Raw genomic sequence first — 24,233 nt, 5'->3', positions numbered from 1 at the left:
AAGAAGAAATTATATGCAATTATTGTGGTTATAAAGAATGTAAAAAGATGTTAGATATGCTGATATACTAGTGTAAGACTTAGTTTAAGGCCTTTTATGACGACTGTGTTTCAGATAAGGTTTACATGCTACACTGAAGAACCGAAGAAACTGGTAAACCTGCCTAATGTCGGGTAGGGCCCCCACGAGCATGCAGAAGTGCCGCGACACGACGTGGCATGGACTCGACTAATGTCCGAAGTAGTACTGGAGTGAACTGACGCCATGAATCCTCCAGGGCTGTCCATAAATCCGTAAGAGTACGGGGGGCTGGAGATCTCTTCTGAACAGCAAGTTGCAAGGCATCCGAGGTATGTTCAATAATGTTCACGTCTGGGGAGTTTTATGGCCAGCGGAATTGTTCAAACTCAGAAGAGTGTCCCTGGAGTCACTCTGTAGCAACTCTGCACGTGTGAGGCGTCGCATTGTCCTACTGGAATTGCCCAAGACCGTCGGAATGCACAATGGACATGAATGGATGCAGGTGATCAGACAGGATGCTTACGTACGTGTCACCTGTCAGAGTCGTATCTAGACGTATCAGGAGTCTCATATCACTCCAACTGCACACGCCCCACACGATTACAGAGCCCTCACCAGCTTGAACAATACCCTTCTGACATACTGGGTTCATGGATTCATGACGTTGTCTCCATACCCATACACGTCCACCCGCTCGATACAATTTGAAACGAGACTCGTCCGGCAAGGGAACATGTTTCCAGTCATCAACAGTCCAATGTCAGTGTTGACCGGCCCAGGCGAGGCGTAAAACATTGTGTCGTGCAGTCATCAAGGGTACACAAGTGGGCCTTCGGCTCCGAAAGCCCGTATCGATGGTGTTTCGTTGAATGGTTCGCACTCTGACATTTCTTGATGGCTCTGCATTGAAATCTGCAGCAATTTGCGGAAGGGTTGCACTTCGGTCACACTGAACGATTCTCTTCAATCGTCGTTGGTCCCGTTCTTGCAGGTTCTTTTTCCGGCCGCAGTGATGTCGGAGATTCGATGTTTTACCGGAATCCTGATATTCACGGTACACTCGTGAAATGGTCGTACTGGAAAATCCCCACTTCCTCGCTCCACGGTGTGTGGCGGAGGTGACTTGTGTACCAGTGTCACTCCCCCCTTTTCTGTTCCAGTCGCGTATGGTTTGTGGGGAAAACGATTGCTGGTAAGCCTGTGTGTGGGCTCGAATCTCTCTAACTTTATCTTAATGGTCTTTTTGGGATAGATACGTAGGAGGAAGCAATATATTTGTTGGCTCTTCTACGAACGTATGCTCTCGAAAGTTTTAATAGTATAGTACCCCGTTATGCAGTACGCCTCTCTTGCAGCGTGTGCCACTGGAATTGGTTGATCATCCCTGTGATGCTTTTGTGATTACCAGGGTGCTATTTGTGCTTTTACCAGTGGGGGGGATGTCTTCGGGGGCTATTAGAATTATGTATGTTACTAGCTTGGACCGTGGCGTTACGCGTGGTTAAACAGCTATTTATAAATAGATGTTAATGCCGAAACTCACTATTCACGCGTATGCACTATCAGAAAAGCCATCCCTTGTTATATCTTTAAAAGTGCATTATAGGTAAAGCTTATTTACAAAATCATCTACATACAGGTATACGAGGGGAATTCAAAAAGTAGAGGCACATTTGTGAAGAGCTGTACTTATTCTGATGATAGAAAACTGAAACATATTAATAGTATTAATAGTAAGACTTATTAAAAACTTTCAGTGTTCGGCTCCACAAATTTAAATTATATGTAAAGTTTTACTCCAGTGCGTGGAAAATAAACATCCCAGGTTGGGAAGCATAAACTAAAACCAGAGGAGGGGATGGTCTGATGCAGAGGGGGGGGGGGGGGGAATCCCCCCATCCCCCCCCTGCAAATCGCACACTGGTGATTACTAAATGAACCTGCAATGAAATGTGCTGCTCTTCTGTGTATCTTCTCTGTTTCTTTTTCCATCAGTTCTATGTGGTACGGATCCCATACTGACGAGCAGTATTCAAGTTTTGTTTTGTAAGCTACTTCCTTTGTTGATGGACTGCATTTCTTGAGGATACCTCCAATGAATCTCAGTCTGGCATTTACTTTACTCGTGATTAATTTTTTTGTGGTCGTTCCACTTCAAATCGCTCCTTAAGCATACTGCTAGAAATTTATAGAAGTAACTGCTTCGGATTATTGCTCTGTAGTTTCTCAATCGTGCAATAAAGAGTATTTCTGTTGAAAACAAAAATATATTAATTTTAGGAGAAATTTCGATAAAAGTAAGCTTTAAGGCATCATTCACCGATCCAGGATAATGCATGTCTACTACTGTTGTTCATATTCGAACATTCTCAGTCTCTGATGACCGCATCGTCGACGGGATGTTAAGATCTAATATTCCTTCTTTTCGAAGTCTGTAGATGCGTAAAACTTACGCTGCTGGACCTCTACACTGAACACACAGCTTAGTTGCCTGGGCAACTTACGTTAGTAAACACAGTACCTCTCCTTTTTTCATTTCTCAGCAAGATTGATCGGTGACTATCATTTTACTCAATGCCTGGTGCTTTGTATTTTTGATTCAGATATGTAAAATAATACCAACCTAACAGCTACGTCAGTTTCCAGACTTTACAGTTATAATACAGTGTTTCCGAGGTATGTATGTGTGTATGTATGTATATCCAGTACTGATAGTTTTAATTTCAGCATCTTGAGCGCTGTACTCTGCAGATATGACAAGGAATGCCATTAAACTTTTTCTAAAGCTAAACTGAAGTAGAAACATGAATTTCAGACCGCTAGAGGCCATGTAAGCTCCATACAAATCACTTATTAAATATGGAATTTTCTGCGTGAATACCATAGGTTTATCCCTTGAAAAGTAAAATTGTTGAATGAACGAAAACTGTGACCAAAGGCGGCGTGTTCCGTCTTCTTAAATTTATATTGTACGTTCTTTGACCACACTTTGCCAGGAACAAAGACGACCGCTTGAAACTTCAAACAAAAGCATATTTCTACTAGTTATTGTTCTAGTATAATGCTGAGTTTGAACATTAATTTCTGTTCACTAATTTCATTTTCTTAAGTTTAGAAAACCAACTTTAATGATATTTTTTGAGAAATATTGATTTTTAATGTATTACGTCAATATAAAATATGAAGGCAAATAATTACCATTCTCGGTATCTGGTACGTATATTACGGATTTTACACTTTCATTAGGAACAAACGTTGCTAGACGAAGTCCGACAAAATATCGACGCGTTGTTGCAACATTGTTTCAAACTACAGTCTTACAAATTCTGATTTTCATTTGTTCATTCGTGTTTCTAAGAGTATAGAGTAAATTTCGGAGATGTGAGCATATTCCATAGCATATATTACGTATTATCTAGTAGCATATTCAGCATGTTTTCGTTCCATGCTGTCTTACAAGGTACTCTCTTACAGTAGGCTAATCCATCAAAATTCACTGCCAGGTTTTTATTATGCTTCCGTTCATATAACAGCTAGTGTAGGCCACTCGTTCGTGACGTTTGTAGCTAATACCGTAAAAAAAAAAAAGAACAACTTTTGGCTGTATGCATAACGACAACAAACGAAGAATGACTAAAGCATTTTGCACCTTCGTCTAAATCAAAGAAGTTCTGCAATTTTAGGCGCAGATGCGAGGCAGGAAACTGGGAATCCACTAACCCTCATCACAATTTAAAGGCGCGCTTTACTAAGTACTTGATGCAGACTCAACAGTTTGAAGAAGCAAAACCTTGTTAATGTGGCATTGTTTAATATTGTCAGCACAATTAATGTTCTAGAATGTGTGAGTAGCTTGTTTTCTGTCCACAAACGTTTACTTACATACTCACAAGGACATAAATTGTTGTTGAGTGATGTACTCATAAAAAAATTTGAAAGTAGCGTTCTTTATTATGTACTGACAAAGACGTTCGTTTATGTCATTCTGAGAAGAAACAAAGAATGCGCTTGATAAACCTAATATAAACAAGAATTGTCATGAATGCTTCTCTGTAGGCAACGTAGCTGACAGGTGCTGTTTATTGCACTCTACTAACGTATTCGCGAAACCTGTGTACGTCAGTAAAAGATCGTGTTTGTTCTGAGATCAGCGGAATACAGTATATATGTGTGTGTGTGTGTGTGCGTGCGTGTGTGTGTGTGTGTGTGTGTGTGAGTGAGTGAGTGAGTGAGGGGAGATCCAGGAGTAGCGCTTTAGCCAGTTGGCTGCTTGCAGTCGACAAAAGAACCATAATTCGGACGGCATATTACGCGGTGCTACGCGAGAGCTAATCAGACATTGCGCGAGGAGAAGGGAGTGTTTTCATGGTGTGTATTTACGGGAGGGGGCGTGGCGAGGAGGTGGGGCGGCTGTAGGCGGAGCCAACGCTCGTCCGCCAATGGAGCTGCTAATGCGGTCATGGCTGACACTAACCATCATGGAAGCGAACCGGCTGCCGGCAGAAGGTCAAAGCTCCAACCTGGCATTAGCGCAGGCCGACTGCGCTCACGTTTCCGAGTAAAGGCGCACAGAAAACAACGTCTGCGAGTGAAATGACCGATTTTAGAGTTAAAACAGTGTGCCACGGCGCAGTATCGTTTGGTTTGTGCTTTATGTGTTTTTCTTCTCTTTAATTCGAGATTTTCCCCCTCTAGCGATGTACGTCGGTATGTATGTAAGTGTGTGTGTGTGTGTGTGTGTGTGTGTGTGTGTGTGTGTGTGTGTGTGTGTGTGTCTTATCTGCAGAAAGATCGCTAAGTGAACAACTACTTATCCATACAGTTGGTTGTAGTGCACTTTGTGGCATAATTAAACGTGGGCAGATATATGACACGATAGCTGATATGGAAGAAAAGTTGAAATCGTGCTGCTCGTGTAGTTCGTAAGAACTGAGTTATCAGATAATTATTATTTTTCATGTACTTTACATATCATCTAGAACTGTCGATAGAGCGCAACCTCAAAAGAACGGATAGGTGTGGCTTTTGCTTCGTTTCATTCTAGGCATTGACAGATGTACTTAATAGACACGATGGAGGTATTTACATACAAAAGTTACTGTTTTCCCTCGCTGATATTATCTGTGTTATCCACGACTCGTTGCAAGGTTTTTCATGTCACATCGTCTGGATAACTGACTGTGTCGCTGACACTCCGGAATTTATATATATTTTTTGCGTGTGCGAAATGTTACATCCCTGTTGAGTTATGTCACCTCAACGTGTCGAAACAAATATAACTTTTCACGAAAATTAGTTACATACGAATTGCGGATGAAATTCCTCTATCTTTATTGGCAACATTAATCGCTCAAAAATATGGCCACATTACAACTGACATAGGCTATACATACATTTCAAATTTTTTTAACGTTTGTGCGGAAGGCACAAGGAATTCGGCTCCTAATTAAAGTGTAAAATGTGTAATATACGTACCAGCTTCCGAGAATGGTAATTATTTGCCTTAATATTTTGTACTGACGTGATACATTAAAAATCAATATTTCTAAAAAAAGTTAATTAGCTAAACTTAGATAAATAAACACTATTGCTTGACTGAGAATCCTCGGAGGACGTAATGAATAAAGTAAATTGAATAACGGTGTTTTAAAGACACATGCTTAACCTCAAAACCAATAGTAATAGTTTTTAATTGAAATTTAATAGCGGAAAGTATTTGAAAAGTATTTACTATATTGTGGTTCGATTTATTTAAGGTAATTACAATGCAGAGAAGCAAAGCTCTTATCTGTTTTATAACGCAGCCATGTGTTATCTATTAGAAGGAGTTTAATATGTTTGTATAGGGTTTTATGATGGTCGGAAAAAGTGATTTTTATACACCGTCTTAACATTTTATGATTAATATTTTTTTTTAAATTGTAGACTAATCGCAAAATGACAACGGTGTAATTAAAACTATAGTAGTCCTTAGACTAAAATTACTTTTAGGCGGGTGAGAAACTAATACAGAAGGTTTTCATGAATTTCCCTCAGCATGCCTCTAAATTCGTAGTGTTGTACTTAAAGTTCCAGTTTCTGTGTCAAAGAAGCAAATAATAGTCTCCAAATGTGCGAATTTAGTGATACATGAATGGTAAACAGTAATAAACCACATTTATTAGTAATTTTTTCTTTCTGGAAAAATATTTGTAAATGTCTGTATGATTTGGAACAATAAGGACAAAGTGAAGCAGAGCAACAACTAAACACATTTTCCTTTGATTTCCTTTATTCTCTTGTTTCTGATCTGTGGCTTGTTTGGTTAATTTGTATTTTCTTAGGTTGTCGTAGAAATTCTTGGTTTATGCTATTCCTTAATTTTCATCGATGTCGTGCTTTTTTCCTGTGATTTTCATAACGGGTGAACCCATCACATGTATTTATAAGCACTTATACATGATGAGACGTTGAAGAAATCATTTATGTGGTTGGCATAAAATGCGAATCGAGTTCCTATTTTTTAATACTATATTTGTGGCGTATCTCATTTGAGAATAGCAAACAAGAGATACATTCCATGTACCAAAACCTACGTTTATCAATTCTTGGAAGTCTTTCCGCCTGAAGATGACTCAAATCGGCTCGGAAAGAAAAGACACACGGTAGCTGGTTACTGCTCAAATTCAATTCACTCTGCGTAATAATTTGCAACGTGTTTACATAAATATACGACACAAAGGTGATTCAGTGCATTTCGAATACTTAGTTGTATTTACAAAAAAAGGCTGGTGTGTAGCACGGCTTTCCGTCCAATATACAACAGGCAAAATTAGTTCTTTTTGCGGATGTCACTAGTATTGTAATCAATCCAAACAGGCATACAGCAACAGGAGAAATGGTAAAAAATGTTCTTAAAAGTGCAATTGAGTGGTTTACTGTGAATGGTCTCATTATTAATTAAAAAAAAAACACAGCATATTAATTTCTGCACATGTAGAGGTACTACACCAACGATAAGTGTAACACATCGCGAGGAAATAATTAGAATAGATACATTAAAATTTTTAGATGTTCGTATTGCTAAGAGTATACGCTGAAAAAAACACATTTTGGATTTATAGAACAACTTGGTTCAGCCACAATTTGCGAGTCTTGAAGAGAGAGAAATACGTAAGATGTACTTTGTCTAGTTTCATTCAATATGGGGTATGCTCCCGGCGTAACTTACCTTTAAGAAAGAAATTTTCAAAGCTCAAAAATATGTTGTAAGAATAATATATAGTGATCACACACGCTCATCTCGTAGACATTTTTAAGGATTTAGGCCTTTGGATTGCTGCTTTATAGTGTATTTTTTCCCTCATGACGTTTGTTGTAAATAATCCGCTGCAGCTCAAAAGGAACAATGATGTACACAATTACAATATCAGAAGGAAAAAATGACATTCATCAGCCCTCATTAAGGTAGTCTTTAACACACAAAAGGCGTGCACAATGCCGCCACAAAAATTTTATATCACTTTCCCAATGACAGAAAATGTCTGATATACAGATAAGTTAAATCTGAAAACAAAAAAAATGGTTCAAATGGCTCTGAGCACTATGGGACTTAACATCGGAGGTCATCAGTCCCCTACAAGTTAGAGCTACTTAAACCTAACCAAACAAACGACATCACACATATCCATGCACGAGGTAGAATTCGAACATGCGACCGTAGCAATCGCGCGGTTCCGGATTGAAGCGCCTAGAACCGCTCGGCCACCGCGGCCGGCTCTGAAAGCAAACTGAAAAAGTTTCTCGTTGACAATTCTTTCTTTTCCGTAGAAGAATTTCTATTATTGTAATGTGTAAAAGGTGGTGGGTAGGAATTACTAACACAGGTATGTAAATGGTCGACATGTAGCCATATTTACATGTGAATATGTAATGTGAATGTAAAATGAATCGTTCCACCTCACTCCCAGAGGCTTATCTGTGGTTATTTACCGTTATTACGAATTCCCAGCACAAAAACAGAGCTGTCAATAACTAAGGGGTCATGCGTGAGATTAAGGCTGGGCATATGGTTATGGAACTTAATTTGTTTATATTTTGAATACAGGGTGTCCAATTTTCTTGATCACCTCAAATAACTTTTCTTCCAGAAAAAAATAAAAATTGTGTAAAAAATTCACCTATTTACGAGACTGACTACCGTATGATATTATGTTTGTGCCGTATTATGAATTAAATACAAACCTCTAGGCGCATGAACAGAAGTACAATAAAGTCAGTCTATCTTATCCGTGATAATTGGGGACTTGAAAACTGCAGATAATCGAATTAGGCGATAATCCGGAATTAAAGTACAAGATAATGTATTAGGGTAATTCAAAAACAAAAATTAATGCAGTGTCAAAACTAAAATCACTTAACTAAGTTTTGTAATAATTTCTTCTTTAATTAATATAGTAGGTGTGAAAATGCGGTATTTACACGGAATACAGTACAATCCAGTTTCACTTTTCATTACACTATTTTGAAACAAAATAGTCTTGAGTTGATTTCTGTCTCAGTGGCGTTGCTTGTGTTTTACATATCGCACTACGAATTTTACACGTCACCAACTTGTCAGAAAGGGGAACATCTTCTTGCTGTTCCAGATACTCCAGTAAGCCTTCGACCCACTGAAGTGCTGGTGCGTAACTGATTACTGTTTCTGGAATTACAGGACTGTTGTCGTCTAAGTCATTGTCATTGACCACTTCGGATTTCCCTTGTAGCCGGCCGCGGTGGTCTAGCGGTTCTGGCGCTGCAGTCCGGAACCGCGGGACTGCTACGGTCGCAGGTTCGAATCCTGCCTCGGGCATGGGTGTGTGTGATGTCCTTAGGTTAGTTAGGTTTAAGTAGTTCTAAGTTCTAGGGGACTTATGACCTAAGATGTTGAGTCCCATAGTGCTGAGAGCCATTTGAACCATTTGAACCATTTCCCTTGTACTCGCTGAACAATAGCATTGTCACTCAACACTTCATACCCAGGCTCCATGCGGTCAACGTCAAACCATTCAGAAATATTTTCTTTGTCGACAGTTTCACACCCTGGAGTACTGTTCAAAACAGCAGCTAACCTTGCTGATGAGCAATCTTGTTCGTCATTGGAATTACTGGTTTCATCTACTTTAGGATTCACGTTTTTCCATAACTTGGCTGTGGTTGACTGTTTTACCTTCAGCCTTCTGCACTTTATAAATAGCGTCTAGCGTAATTAATTGGTTCCAAAATATTTGAAGATTTCTGCCCCCATCAATTAGTTTTGTAGCAGACTTCCTCTAGAAATTTTCTCCCTGGCAGCAATCCATCGGCTGGATTAAGGCTGTCATATTAGGGGCTAATATTTTACAAATATTGTCCAGTCATTTGAATTCATAGCATTTTCTTTCGGATGCTGTGGTTCATTGTCGAGTAACAATACGGCCCTTGCTGTTGATCTTTCAACATTAAATGTTCTCGCACCTTTGGCACAAAGCAATTACGGAACCATGTTTGAAATATTGTCGGTCCATCTAGGCATTTAGGCCCCTTTCTGCTGAAAATAATGGGCAGGTAAGATTTTGCGCACTTCTTTTCCTTTGAAACAGCGCAGTTTTTTTAGCTTAACGTATTAGACCAAGCTTAACTGTATGTGATCCCGTACCAATAGCACAACACAACACAGTTATCCTTTCCTTGCCTGGTTTATAGCCAGGCGCACCGCGTTCTGTCTCCAAAGCTGAAGTCTTGCTGGAAACACTTCCAAAACAACACGGTTTCAGGCGCGTTGTTTATTTTCTCCAGGTCTATATTTTCTAGAGCACTAAACTCTTGGAAATGATTACAAAATTCAGAAGCAGCCTTATTATCACCCCTCAGCTTTTCTCCTTGGACGGCAGTCTCCCAGATACCATGATGCTTTTCAGATCTTGTTAACGAGTTAGTTAGTTAGTTACGTGTTCCATTGATCAGTAGCACGGAAAACCGTTATGATGTGGAACGTGTCAAATGCACAAGAAATGCGCACAGGAAACAAGTTGTTTTTCTTTTTTTTTTTACATTATAGTATTACACCTAAATATTTCGCCGGCCGGTGTGGCCGAGCGGTTCTAGGCGCTACAGTCTGAAACCGCGCGACCGCTACGGTCGCAAGTTCGAATCCTGCCTCGGGCATGGACGTGTGTGATGTCCTTAGGTTATTTAGGTTTAAGTAGTTCTAAGTTCTAGGGGACTGATGACCTCAGAAGTTAAGTCGCATAGTGATCAGAGCCATTTGAACCATTTTTGAACCTAAATATTTCTATTATCTATCCCATTCCCTTAAATGGCACAAAATGAATATATTATACCTACAGATTTATTTATACCTATTCAAGAATTCATCTGTGGTATAGAGGGAGTTTTCAAGGAGGTATGATTTCAGTTTGTTTTTGAAACTATTACTGCTGTCTGTCAGACATTTTATTTCATCTGGTAATTTATCAAAAAGATTTATAGCAGCATACTTTACCCCTTTCTGTGCCTAAGATAGGTTAAGTAAAGGATAGTGTAGGTCTTTCTTTTTTCTGGTAATGTAATCATGAATGTCACTGTTGATTTTAAACTGGTCCATGTTGTTGAGAAAAAAATTCAGTACTGAGTAAATGTACTGTGAAGCAGTTGTAAGAATTCCTAGCCTTTTAAAACAGATGCCTATAAGATGTGCGACTATGAACCCCACACATTATTCTAACTACTTTCTTTTGAGCAGTGAATACCTTTTGCCTAAGTGTTGAGTTGCCCCAGAATATTATTCCGTATGCCATCAGAGAGTGGAAGTATGCAAAGTATTTTAGCTTACTAATTTCTACATCCTCAAAATTGACAATTATTCTGATTGCAAAAGTTGCTGAACCTAGTCGCTTTAGGAGATCCAATATATGAATTTTCCAATTAAGATTCTCATCTATATGTACGCCCAAAAAGTTAGTATGCTCTACCCTGGCTACTGATTTCTTTTGATGTGTTATGTTTCTTGAAGGGATTATACTTTCTGCAGCAGAAAATGGGATGTACTGTGTTTTTTCAAAGTTCAGAGCAAGCCCATTCGCAGAAAACCAATTAATAACTTTTCCAGCCGAAGGATGTATTAAAATCTCCTTAATCCTCAAGGTTTTGAAGAAAGTCTGGGCCTGTTTGGGGAATATTGGGCCAGACGCTTGTGTGCCACCCGCTCTTTTCTGCCGAAACCATTATAACATGACTTTATCCAATTCTGTGTATGCACACGTTTTCATAGCCTTCCGCTTTGAGAAACCTTTAGATGTAGCTAGCAAATTCAATTATTTTGTCTTTGTTTTTCCGAATATCACGGATAGCAGTTACACCCGAACTGTACGCTGGCGTGTCACCGAAATTTTTGTGTGGAAACTCTTTAAGCTTTTTAAATAAAACAAACGTCATTAATATTCTACATCCTTGTTCTTAATGTCTGTATATTAATTTCTCTTTGCAGCTACCTTGGCTACGAAGACATTTCTCCCAACGACAGATCACTTTGTCGATACCGTCACTGTAGAATGTTTGACTTTGCTGACGGAGTCACAACCTCACCTCTGCTTGCACCGCTTCATCACTGTTAAAGTGAAGTCCTCGAAAGTGTTCTTTAGATTTTGGAAACAGATGAAAATCGGATGGGGCTATGTGGCGATTGTATTGGGGATGATGGATGACAGTGAACTCAAGGCGTCGGATTGTGGCAGATGTCGCAGTGCTCGTGTGTGGTCTGGCATTGTCACGCTGAAAGAAAGGGTGCTACTTTTGCGGACGAAGCCTCCGAATTCCAAACTCGATTACAGGACGCTGCTTCTCGCGCACCGTCATGCGAAGGTTGGAACTTTAATAGTGCCAACTATTTATTTACAGCTCGTACAAAAAGACACGTGTTGCAAAGTTTTACTGACCTTCAAAGTAGTCATCAGCATTGCGTATAACCCGTTGCCAGGGATGTGGAAGTCGTAGGATACTCTTAGCAATGTGCCGCGTGGGATTAACCGAGCGGTCTAAGGCGCTGCAGTCATGGACTGTGCGGCTGGTCCCGGCGGAGGTTCGAATTCTCCCTCAGGCATGGGTGTGTGTGTTTGTCCTTAGGATAATTTAGGTTAAGTAGTGTGTAAGCTTAGGGACTGATGACCTTAGCAGTTAAGTCCCATAAGATTTCACACACATTCGAACAATTTAGCAGTGCCAATAGTGTTGACAGTTCGAGCGGCGCGGTCTATAGCCCGACGAATTTGTAGCAGTTCTGAAGGGAATGCCGTGAAGTGTTTCCTTCAGTTTAGAAATCGAGTTGAACTCAAAAGGGCTTAAGTCAGGGAGTGCAGTAGGTGGTATAGCACGTAGCGCCCCCATCATATAAAGAAATCAGTAACAGCTTGCACTGTACTTGCTTGAGCATTGTCCTGCAAAATGATGGTCAGGTCCTCCAGAAAGTGTCATCACTTCTGTCTCTAAGCTGGTCGTAGTTTGTGTTCCAAACATGAACAGCATAGAGACAGAAGTGATGACACTTTCTGCAGGGCCTGTCCATCATTTTGCAGGACAATGCTCAAGCACGTACAGTGCAAGCTGTTACTGATTTGTTTATCTGATGGGGGCGCTACGTGCTATACCACCTACTGCACTCCTTGACTTAAGCCCTCGTAAGCGCAACTCGATTTCTAAACTGAAGGAAACACTTCACGGCATTCGCTTCAGAACTGCTACAAATTCGTCGGGAAATAGACCGCACCGCTCGAACTATCAACACAACTGGCACTGCTAAGAGTATCTTACGACTTCCACATCGCTGGCAACGGGTTATACACAATGCCGGTGACTACTTTGAAGACCAGTATAACTTTGAAACACGTACATATTTTGTACGAGCTGTAAATAAATAGTTGCCACTATTAAAGTTTCAACCCTCGTATTTACGTTACACACCGCCATGTCACACGCTACCATTCAGAACGCTGTAGCAGCAGAGGACTGCAAATATATAGACATGAAAAATAAAGATCTACACTGCTGGCCACCGTAAATGCAACACCAAGAAAGACAAGAGGTAGCACAACAAAATTTATTTTGTAGGTAACATGTTGACCAAGTATCAAATGATTACGTTTACAGACGTCTGTGACATGTGGTTCCTGCCAGAATCAGTAGCCAGAGTAGCCGCCATTGTTGGAGATCACCGCTGCCACACGTCTCGGCATTGAGTCAAAGAGACGTTGGATGTATTCCTGGGGTACAGCAGCCCAAGCAGCTTCCACACGTTGCCAAAGATCATCTGGTGTGGCAGCTGGGGATGTAATCTGGGTCACTCGTTGAGCAACCATGGACCACATGTTTTCTATCGGCGAAAGATCCGGAGAGCGAGCCGGCCAGGGAAGCAATTGAATCTGGTTATTGACGAAGAACCTTTGGACAATGCGTGCCACGTGTGGTCGCGCATTATCCTGTTGAAATATGGCCGTGGCAGAGCCCTGAAGGTAAGGAAGGACAACTGGCTCCAGCACCTCGGATATGTAGCGCCGGCTATTTAAAGTACCGGCAATGCGTACTAGAGGCGTGCGAGAGTAATATCCAATACCGCCCCATACCATAATACCCGGTGCAAGACCAGTGTGGCGGTGCATAATGCAGCTGTCCAGCATTCTCTCTCCACGGTGTCTCCACACTCGAATCCGACCATCGTGGTGCTGCAGACAGAAGCGTGCCTCGTCAGTACGGATACTTGATCAAAAGATGTTCGCCGTTGTCTACGAGGCATAACTGATCGTCTTGTGAAAAAACCACAAGGTAAACACACGTGCCGAACGTACACTCGTCGAAATCGCCATGCCTTAAATGGCGCTATGAGGTGGCGCCACAGGCGCGCGTGATGTGCGTCTGCGCTGAAATTCTAATCAGTTGCATATCTCATCGCTGCAAACTCATGGTGTAAATTTAACTCGATTCGGATGGTTCCTTCAGGGTGTTGCATTTACGGTGGCCAGCAGTGTAGATTATAAATACCGTTTGTTTTATTTTAAATGTTTAAAGAGTTTTCGCATGAAAAAATTCAGAGGCATTACTTTTCAGTAGTCCTCGTAAATGAATGCCAGATTCAGCGTACGAATACTGCCTTCTTTGAGTTTGAGTATTATTTCCAGTTTCTGGTGTACCATTAACACAACACGTTTTAGTTTTTAAGACATTGTTTGGCAGTAGCAGAAACCAGTAACTACCTTCTGCAACATTTACAATCTAGTGCTTGCAGCCTTCGAGCAGGGCATTGTTTACCACACTCTTTATTGTAACATGAGATTACCCCTCAATCGCGACCACTCCCGGGTTAAAGAAAAAGTTTTCAGCAGAAGAAAAGTGGGAGAAACAGGCCGCGAATAATCCGCAAAGCAGGTAACCCGCCAGTGGATAATCTAGAGCTTACTGTATTTGAATCGCAAGGTACGGCACTGCAAATACTTGGTCGTATTTACGAAAAAACTGTGGAAATACAGGTGTACATTAACCAGCGTGATTGCCTTTTGTGTAACTTTGTTTGTTACGAAGATATGAACAGCAACACGCCGTTTTTGAGTAGCACTCTATTTTTTTATTCGGTAATCCGTTTCCTCTCCGTAAGACCTGTTGAAAAACAAATCACAGGGTACCATTCAAGTGAAAATTCATAGTAAACACTGGGAAACGCAGGGAAACTGTGCATCGTTCATTCAGTCAGCCCTCTTCAGTTGCAGGTCTGTGTGAGTACTGTGGCATCAACTAAGCTAAGAGCTAAACTAAACTCCTCCCGAACAGACCATGAAGGCCCAAAGGTACCGACCGGCCGCCGTGTCATCCTTACCCACAGACGGCACTGGATGCGGCTATGGAGGGGCATGTGGTCAGTACACCGCTCTCCCGGCCGTATGTTACTTTCCGAGACCGGAGCCGCTACTTCTCAATCAAGTAGCTCCTCAGTTTGCCTCACAAGGGCTGACATCAACTAAGAGAAGGTAACAATGCTACTCGTCTGTGGAGAATATCAGTTAGGAGAATAGTAATGGCAACAATGTTTTCTTATTTACTATACCGGTGCATGTAGTGCAGTAACGTAGTACTTCGATATGTTGTGTACGATTTGTTTACTGTCAACTCCAGCAAGTGGACGAGCTTCGTTACCTCAGGTGCCTGCAGGCGAGTGAGTCAGTTGTATGCTGCGTTTTTAATTACATGGTTCGTTCGTTGACGGCAACTTTAATACGTTCGTGAAGAGGTCTTGAGAAAAGGCGATGGACAGCTGAATAAGAAATATACGGTTATTCAAAGAAGACACTCTGCTCTTCACATCTTTGTAACGAACCAAATTACAAGAAACGCTAATATGTTGGTTATGCCCTCTGGTAGCTAAGCAGCATCTGATTGATACATTTTTTTATTTTGCTTCTGGACAAAAAGTTTCTTGGGATAATCAAGGTAAGTGGGATACATTTTATGGGTCTCGGGGGCTGCTCAAATGGTTCAAATGGTTCAAATGGCTCTGAGCACTATGGGACTCAACTGCTGAGGTCAATAGTCCCCTAGAACTTAGAACTAGTTAAACCTAACTAACCTAAGGACATCACAAACATCCATGCCCGAGGCAGGATTCGAACCTGCGACCGTAGCGGTCTTGCGGTTCCAGACTGCAGCGCCTTTAACCGCACGGCCACTTCGGCCGGCTTGGTTCAAATGGCTCTAGGCAGTATGGGACTTAACATCTGAGGTCATCAGTCCCCTAGACTTAAAACTACTTAAAAATAACTAACCTAAGGACATCACACACATTCATGCCAGAAGCAGGATTCGAACCTGCGACCGTAGCAGCAGCGCAGTTCCAGACTGAAACGCCTAGAACCGCTCGGTCACAGCGGCCAGCTCGGGGGCTGCCTCCGGATCACTTTGAGTATACACTGATGAGGCAAAACATTATGACCACATGCTTAATAGCTTGTTTGTCAGTCTTTGGAACGAAATAAATCACTGATTCTGTGTATCAGGTATCCGACCGTTTGTTGGTAGGTTTGTGGAGGTATTTGGCATTAGATGGCTACGAACAGCTCACGTAATTCGCGTAAACGTCCGGTGATTTGCGTATGCGGTGATTGCGCCCGATAGCGACACAGATGTGTTCCATACGATTTACATCAGGCGAATTTGGTGGCCGAGACGTCAACATGAGTTCACTACAAAGCTCCCGCATTCGGGAGGACGACGGTTCAATCCCGCGTCCGGCCATCTTTATTTAGGTTTTCCATGATTTCCCTAAATCTTTCCAGGCAAATGCCAGGATGGTTCCTTTGAAAGGGCATGGCCGACTTCCTTCCCCGCCCTCCCCTAACCCGATGAGACCAATGACCTCGCAGTTTGGTCTCTTCCCTAGATAACCCAACCCAACCCACTACAATGCTTCTCAAAGCGCCGCAGCACGGTTCTGGCTCCGAGACACGGACAACTATACTGCTGAAAGATGACGTCGCTGTCGGGGAAAGACATCAAGCATGAAGAGATGCAGGCGATTCGCAGCTGTCAGCGTGTCCTCGATGACTACCACAGTTCCCATGAAAAAGCAGGAGAATATCCCTCATAGCATAATACTGCTCCCACCGCCGGCTGCTTTGACCGCTCGGTTCTAGGCGCTTCAGTCTGGAACTGCACTGCTGGTACGGTCGCAGGTTCGAATCCTGCCTCGGGCATGGATGGGTGTGATGTCCTTAGGTTAGTTAGGTTTAAGTATGAAACTTTCTGGCAGATTAAAGCTGTGTGCCGGACCGAGACTCGAACTCGGGACCTTTGCCTTTCGCGGGCAAATTGTGAGGACGGGGCGTGATTCGTGCTTGGGTAGCTCGGTGGTAGAGCACTTGCCCGCGAAAGGCAAAGGTCCCGAGTTCGAGTCTCGGTCCGGCACACAGTTTTAATCTGCCAGGAAGTTTCATATCGGCGCACACTCCGCTGCAGAGTGAAAATCTCATTCTGCTGTGGAGCTCCAGGTTCGACAGTATACGATGAACGGTGTACTCCAAACACTTGTGCGTGCACCAGCACTGTGGACTTTCGACAGAGATGCCACAGGTCACCATCTGACCCACGTTCTGTGGAGAGTCGTGGACGTCCAACTGTTTAGCGGCTAGTTGTAGTTTCACTGTCCTTCTACCTCTTCCCGTAGATGCTCGCAACAGTAACACGTGAACATTCGACCAACTTCGCCGTTTCCGAGATACTCGTTCACAGGCTCTGAATAATAATAATCTGCCCTTTGTCAAAGTCGTTTATTTCAACACGTTTCCCCATTTGCAGCCCGTATCTTCGCTAGGGTGATCCCTCGTCCGTGTCTGCTTCGCTTACATACTTTTGTTACGCGTCACGTGTCGACCGCAACGTCACCGGGTGGCATCCAACCTCGAGGTGGGCAGTGGTCATAATGTTTTGGCTTATCACTGTATTCTTCATTATTTCTTGGAGAAACGACTAAACATCGTTAATGCTGCTTCACCAGCAGAAATCATCTGACGATGTCGAGGTGTTGAAATATTGTGAAAATTACACAACGTGATCCGGCGGGGAAGCCTGATGTGTCACATGTGTATTTTTGAAATGATAATTAAATCAAGACCCTGAGCTATCGACAGGCGTTGATATACACCAACGGGTACAGTTGAAAATGTGTGCCCCGACTGGGACTCGAACCCGGAATCCCCTGCTTACATGGCAGACGCTCTATCCATTTGAGCCACCGAGGGCACAGAGGATAGTGCGACTGCAGGGATTTATTCCTTGCACGCTCCCCGTGAGACCCACATTCCCAACTTAATGCCCACACACTACATCCGTAGTGCCCTGCCCATTACACCCATTACTCACGTCAGACAATCTTAACGAGTCCCGTAAGAGTTCGGGCAATGCGTGTACTTCCAGCCGGTTAGCCTCAACTATATGAAGATGGTATCTGTTCTTTCGGACCTGAAAAAATACCATCGGTGACCATGCAGCTCTCTTACAATGGAATGATAATTAAATCAAGACCCTAAGCTGTCGACTTGCGTTGATATACATCGGCGGGGACAGTTGAAAATGTCTGCCCCGATCGGGACTCGAACGCGGGATCTCCTACTTACATGGCAGACACTCTAGCCATCTGAGCCACCGAGGGCACAGAGGATAGTGCGACTGCAGGGATTTATCCCTTGCACGCTCCAAGTGTGACCCACATTCCCAACTTAATTTTCACACACTACATTCGTAGTGCCCCTACCCATTATTTGGTGATGGAGCACACCGTTACAAGGATTCGTTACCCCGTCACGGTCTACAGAAAAACACTCGACAGCAGAAATATTGCTGTGCTGATGTTTTGAAGCGGCTACACGGGCACTGTATTGACATTTGTAATTTGTGACTCTGAAAAAAGGTTGGCGTTTCACTGCCACTGTATAGACAACCCAGTAAATTAAGAGTTGTGCTTCTACAATCGGATCACCTCTTGTCACGAAGTGAGTGAGAAGATATATAATTTCTTCGGGCTTTTATAAGGGAAGCTTTGCGCAGAATTGTAGCATTGCCGTGTTAGGGGCCCCGTTAACTAATATCACAGCTGCTGGTTGTCAATAACGGGCTCAGATTTCTAGACTATTCTAAACTCAAGCAATAAAAATATGATAATTAATTCGGTAGAAGTTTCTCAATTTCGGCCGTGAAAACAAACAGTTTTTCAGTAGTATTTCGCTACATTTGCACTCAACTTTAACAATACTGGATATTGAAACAACGACAATCCTGTCTTGGTCACCATTGGTAGACAACACAGAACATTACACAGACAAAGGGGATACACACACACACACACACACACACACACACACACAAAGTGATCGTATGGCATTGTTGGGCGGGAGCCCCCATTCGAAGGAGTTCGGCCGCCATATTGCATTTCCTATTTAGGTGACGCCACATCGGCGACTTGCGAGTCAATGATGATGAAGGACACACAACACCCAGTCCCTTGCAGGGAGTCGAACCCGGGCCCCCTGCGTAGTAGGCTGTAACGCTACGCTACGGAGGCGGACGAGGGGATACACAAAATACAGACTAATGTCTGCGCTCTTACTCGACCTCGCGATCCTGTTGGATATTTGTTTTCAAGTATCCAAAATCATCTTCATAATAAACGCTATATGAAACTTTCATTCTAATTTTTTCATAACTTCTGAAAATCGGCATATGCAGCCTTTAATATAACACCCATCAGCTGTGATGGTTGATCCTGGGTTGTACAGTACACTTTCACTACACTTATTATTATCCATCAAGTCTTCTCCGACTCCTGGTGACATGATGAACGATGTCCCTCCATGCCGTCCTGGACGTCTTTGGCCTTCTGTTCGTCCGAGCATTACAGCTTTTTCCTGAGAGTCTCCTGCTCTAATGATACGCCCAAAGTTCCTCCACAATCCTACCAACAAACGGTCGGATACCTGATACACAGAATCAGTGATTTATTTCGTTCCAAAGACTGACAAACAAGCTATTAAGCAGGTGGTGATGATGTTTTTCCTCATCAGTGTATACACAGTGAACCGGAGGCAGCCCCCGAGCCGGCCGTTGTCACCGAGCAGTTCTAGGCGCTTCAGTCTGGAACTGCGCGACCGCTACGGTCGCAGGTTCGAATCCTGCCTCGGGCATGGATGTGTGTGATGTCCTTAGGTTAGTTAGGTTTAAGTAGTTCTAAGTTCTAGTGGACTGATGACCTCAGCAGTTAAGTCCCATAGTGCACAGAGCCATTTGAACCATTTGAACTTTAATTTCATATGCAGTAGTTTGGCCTCCAAAGATATTTTTCGTTTTATTTTTTCCAAGTCTGTTTTATTTTTTACTTTTTCAGCTCATGAAATACTCAGGATCATTCTCCGAAGCCACATACCATATACAGGGGTCTCAAACCCTTAAAGTCAGAATTACACAAATGGTACAGGATCCTATGCTGAACACTATTATACTATTTGCAGTTCTGTGTTATTCAGTGTACAGTGCAATATCCTTCAGACATGCATATATGTCTCAAGGAACAGACAATACTACGATCGACGGCAAAATGAAATGGAAGAAATGTATTCGGTGGTGGTGGTGGTTAGTGTTTAACGTCCCGTCGACAACGAGGTCATTAGAGACGGAGAGCTAGCTCGGGTTAGGGAAGGATTGGGAAGGAAATCGGCCGTGCCCTTTCAAAGGAACCATCCCGGCATTTGCCTGAAACGATTTAGGGAAATCACGGAAAACCTAAATCAGGATGGCCGGAGACGGGATTGAACCGTCGTCCTCCCGAATGCGAGTCCAGTGTGCTAACCACTGCGCCACCTCGCTCGGTCAAATGTATTCGGAATTGCGAATACGGCTAGACTGCAGCTGCAGAATTTTTCAGTGACAAATGAAAATCTGTGCTGGGTTGGGACTCTACTTTACGCGAGCGGTCGCATTACCCTCGGTTTGCTAGCTCACCACTTCTGTTATCCGAGCGCACCTCCAGAACCGACGCAAATCCCCAACGTCACTAGTGTCTCCGTCCTGCATTCGCACAACCGCTATGATTCCTGCAAAGGGAGAGACTTTGTTATTATCGTCGTGACCCCTCGAGGCATGTAGTGCTATGTGCAGTGCTTAGTCAGATCGCGCCGGCCGCTGTGGCCGAGCGGTTCTAGGCTCTTCAAATGGTTCAAATGGCTCTGATCACTATGCGACTCAACTTCTGAGGTCATCAGTCGCCTAGAACTTACAACTAATTAAACCTAACTAACCTAAGGACATCACACACATCCATGCCCGAGGCAGGATTTGAACCAGCGACCGTAGCGGTCACGCGCTTCCAGACTGAAGCGCCTTTAACCGCACGGCCACACCAGCCGGCCTAGGCTCTTCAGTCCGGAACCGCGCTGCTGCTACTGTCGCAGGTTCGAATCCTGCCTCGGGCGTGGATGTGTGCGATGTCCTTAGGTTAGTTAAGTTTAAGTAGTTCTAAGTCTAGGGGACTGATGACCTCAGATGTTAAGTCCCATAGTGCTTAGTGCTTAGAGCCGATTGACAATAGTCAGATCGCGACAATAATCACCAAGTCTCCCCCTGTTGGGAATCACCGCATTTGTGCCAGTGCAGAACGTGGACATTGAGTACATGTGGAGATTTGGGTCGGTCCTGGTGCCCTACTCGAACAGCCGAAGTGCCTGAGGCGTCTGCTCACGTAAAGTGGAAAGACGGGTCCAGCACAGATTTTTATTCGTCACTGATAAGTTGTGAAGCTGCAGTCTGTTCATATTCGTAATTCCGAATACATTTCTGCCACGAGTACTATGAGAGGGGGTCAGAATGAATGTGTTTTTTTATTGCCTTAAACAATATTTCTTACGGTAAACTCAATAATAAAATGCGTCTACTGGCTTTTATAGCGTTTTTACTGTTGCAGCGTAGATTTCGAAACAACAGCTTTATCATAAGCCTCTGTAGCCGAGGTGATATTCGACTTTGAGATAGGGGGTTCGAATCCTGGTGGCGGATGAAATTTTCACTGCTGCTATATTTCCAGCAAGGAGAGGAAATATGGTGGAGCAAAATTCCTGATCACAAATCTACGCGCCAACGTCCTGAGTTAAATTCGAAACCTTGCCCCAGTGTGTTATGATGTGAGGGCATGTGACGCTCTTGATGATGATCCGTGGACGTTGAACTCGCCGGTCCCCTTGATGCTATTCGAGTGGAGTTGGCTACGTTCCGGCACGAATGGCTCTGAGCACTATGGGACTTAACAGCTATGGTCATCAGTCCCCTAGAACTTAGAACTACTTAAACCTAACTAACCTAAGGACATCACACAACACCCAGCCATCACGAGGCAGAGAAAATCCCTGACCCCGCCGGGAATCGAACCCGGGAACCCGGGCGTGGGAAGCGAGAACGCTACCGCACGACCACGAGATGCGGGCTACGTTCCGGCACGAATCTCACCCTCTCCCTTCTGTAATCACCATACAACACATACATAATATTATGCTATACACGCATCCACACTATACACTCACTTACACACTACACATAGGACACCACTCACACATATCCGCAAGGACAGGGACCAATGTGCGTGGAGGAAGAAAAGCCTTTCCGACAGATGGCTGAACCCGTCCCTTGGAATATCACAGCCAACAGTGACTTCAGACATTAACATTTTACGTCAGGGCTTAGGCAATTATGTGATTACCTAAACCCTCACCAAAGACTGGAAAGTTGCATAGGTCACACCAATTTTCAAGAAAGGTAGTAGGAGTTAACCACTAAATTACAGGCCCATATCGTTAACGTAGATATGCAGCAGGATTTTAGAACATATATTGTGTTCCAACATTATGAATTACCTCGAAGAAAACGATCTATTGACACAAAGTCAACATGAGTTTAGAAAACATCGTTCCTGTGAAACACAACTAGCTCTTTATTCACACGAAGTGTTGAGTGCTATTGACAAGGGATTTCAGATCGATTCCGTATTTCGGGATTTCCGGAAGGATTTTGACACTGTACAACACAAGCGGCTCGTAGTGAAATTGCGTGATTATGGAATATCGTCTCAGTTATTTGACTGGATTTGTGATTTCCTGTCAGAGAGGTCACAGTTCGTAATAACTGACGGAAAGTCATCGAGTAAAACAGAAGTGATTTCTGGCGTTCCCCAAGGTAGTGTTATAGGCCTTTCGCTGTTCCTTATCTATATAAACGATTTTGGAGACAATCTGAGCATCCATCTTCGGTTGTTTGCAGATGACGCTGTCGTTTATCGACTAATAAACTCATCAGAAGATCCAAACAAACTGCAAAACGATTTAGAAAAGATATCTGAATGGGCTCGAAAATTGGCAGTTGACCCCAAATAACGAAAAGTGTGAGGTCATCCACATGAGTGCTAAAAGGAACTCGTTAAATTTCGGTTACACGATAAATCAGTCTAATGTAAAAGCCGTAAATGCAACTAATTACCTAGGTATTACAATTACCAACAACTTAGATTGGAAGGAGCGCATAGAAAATGTTGTGGGGAAGGCTAACCAAAAACTGCGTTTTATTGGCAGGACACTTAGAAAATGTAACAGACCTACTAAGGAGACTGCCTACACTACGCTTGACCGTCCTCTTTTAGAATACTGCTGCGCGGTGCGGAATCCTTACCAGATAGAACTGACGGAGTACATCGAAAAAGTTAAAAAAAAGGCAGCACGTTTTGTATTAAATCACAGAAATGATACAAGATTTGGGCTGGAAATCATTACAAGAAAGGCGTTTTTCGTTGCGACGGAATGTTCTCATGACATTCCAATCACCAACTTTCTCCTCGGAATGCGAAAATATTTTGTTGACACCGACCTACATAGGGAGGAACGATCACCACGATAAAATAAGGGAAATCAGAGCTCGTACAGAAAGATATAGGTGTTCATTCTTTCCGTGCGCTATACGAGATTGGAATAACAGAGAATTGTGAAGGTGGTTCGATGAACCCTCTGCCAGGCACTTGAATGTGATTTGCGGAGTATCCATGTAGATGTAGATGAAACTATGATTTCTAAATGTGGACTGCATAGTAGAAACGCTATGAAACACAGTTTGTGGATTTTATTATTAAGTTTTCCATTCATATCAGTGTCTCGGTTTGCCACTATGACTATCCCTCATAGCTGCAACTTAAGCCCACATAACAACACAAACTGCTGCAAGTTCGCCACTGCAGCACATTGCTGGATAGATCTTCGACAGACCTGATCTCTCGTTTCATAACCATTTCTCCCCGTTGCTTACACGCATTGTTTATGATAGAGGGCGAAATTTCTGCTTCGTCGGTTGTATTCTTCGAGGTCTATATTTAAGGGGCAAGATGACGGGTGCTGCTGGAAGTCTGTTCACCCACGCGATCCAGCAGCACCTGCGAACAATTCTTTGTCGATAACGTGGCCACGCCTCTTTTGGTTTAACGACCCAGTTTCTCGTAAATCTCTATGCAAGGCGATAATTTCTTTTGCTTAGGATGACGCCTGACATGGATTTCTTTTCTTTTTTTTTTTTTTTTTGTACATTCAGTCGGCTCTCTGGGCACTACATCTGCCGACATCATACAGGGTGTTTCAAAAATGACCAGTATATTTGAAACG

Source organism: Schistocerca nitens, chromosome 3, assembly GCF_023898315.1.
Source record: "Schistocerca nitens isolate TAMUIC-IGC-003100 chromosome 3, iqSchNite1.1, whole genome shotgun sequence".
Classification (NCBI taxonomy): domain Eukaryota; kingdom Metazoa; phylum Arthropoda; class Insecta; order Orthoptera; family Acrididae; genus Schistocerca; species Schistocerca nitens.
Note: the sequence above shows the minus strand (reverse complement) of the source record.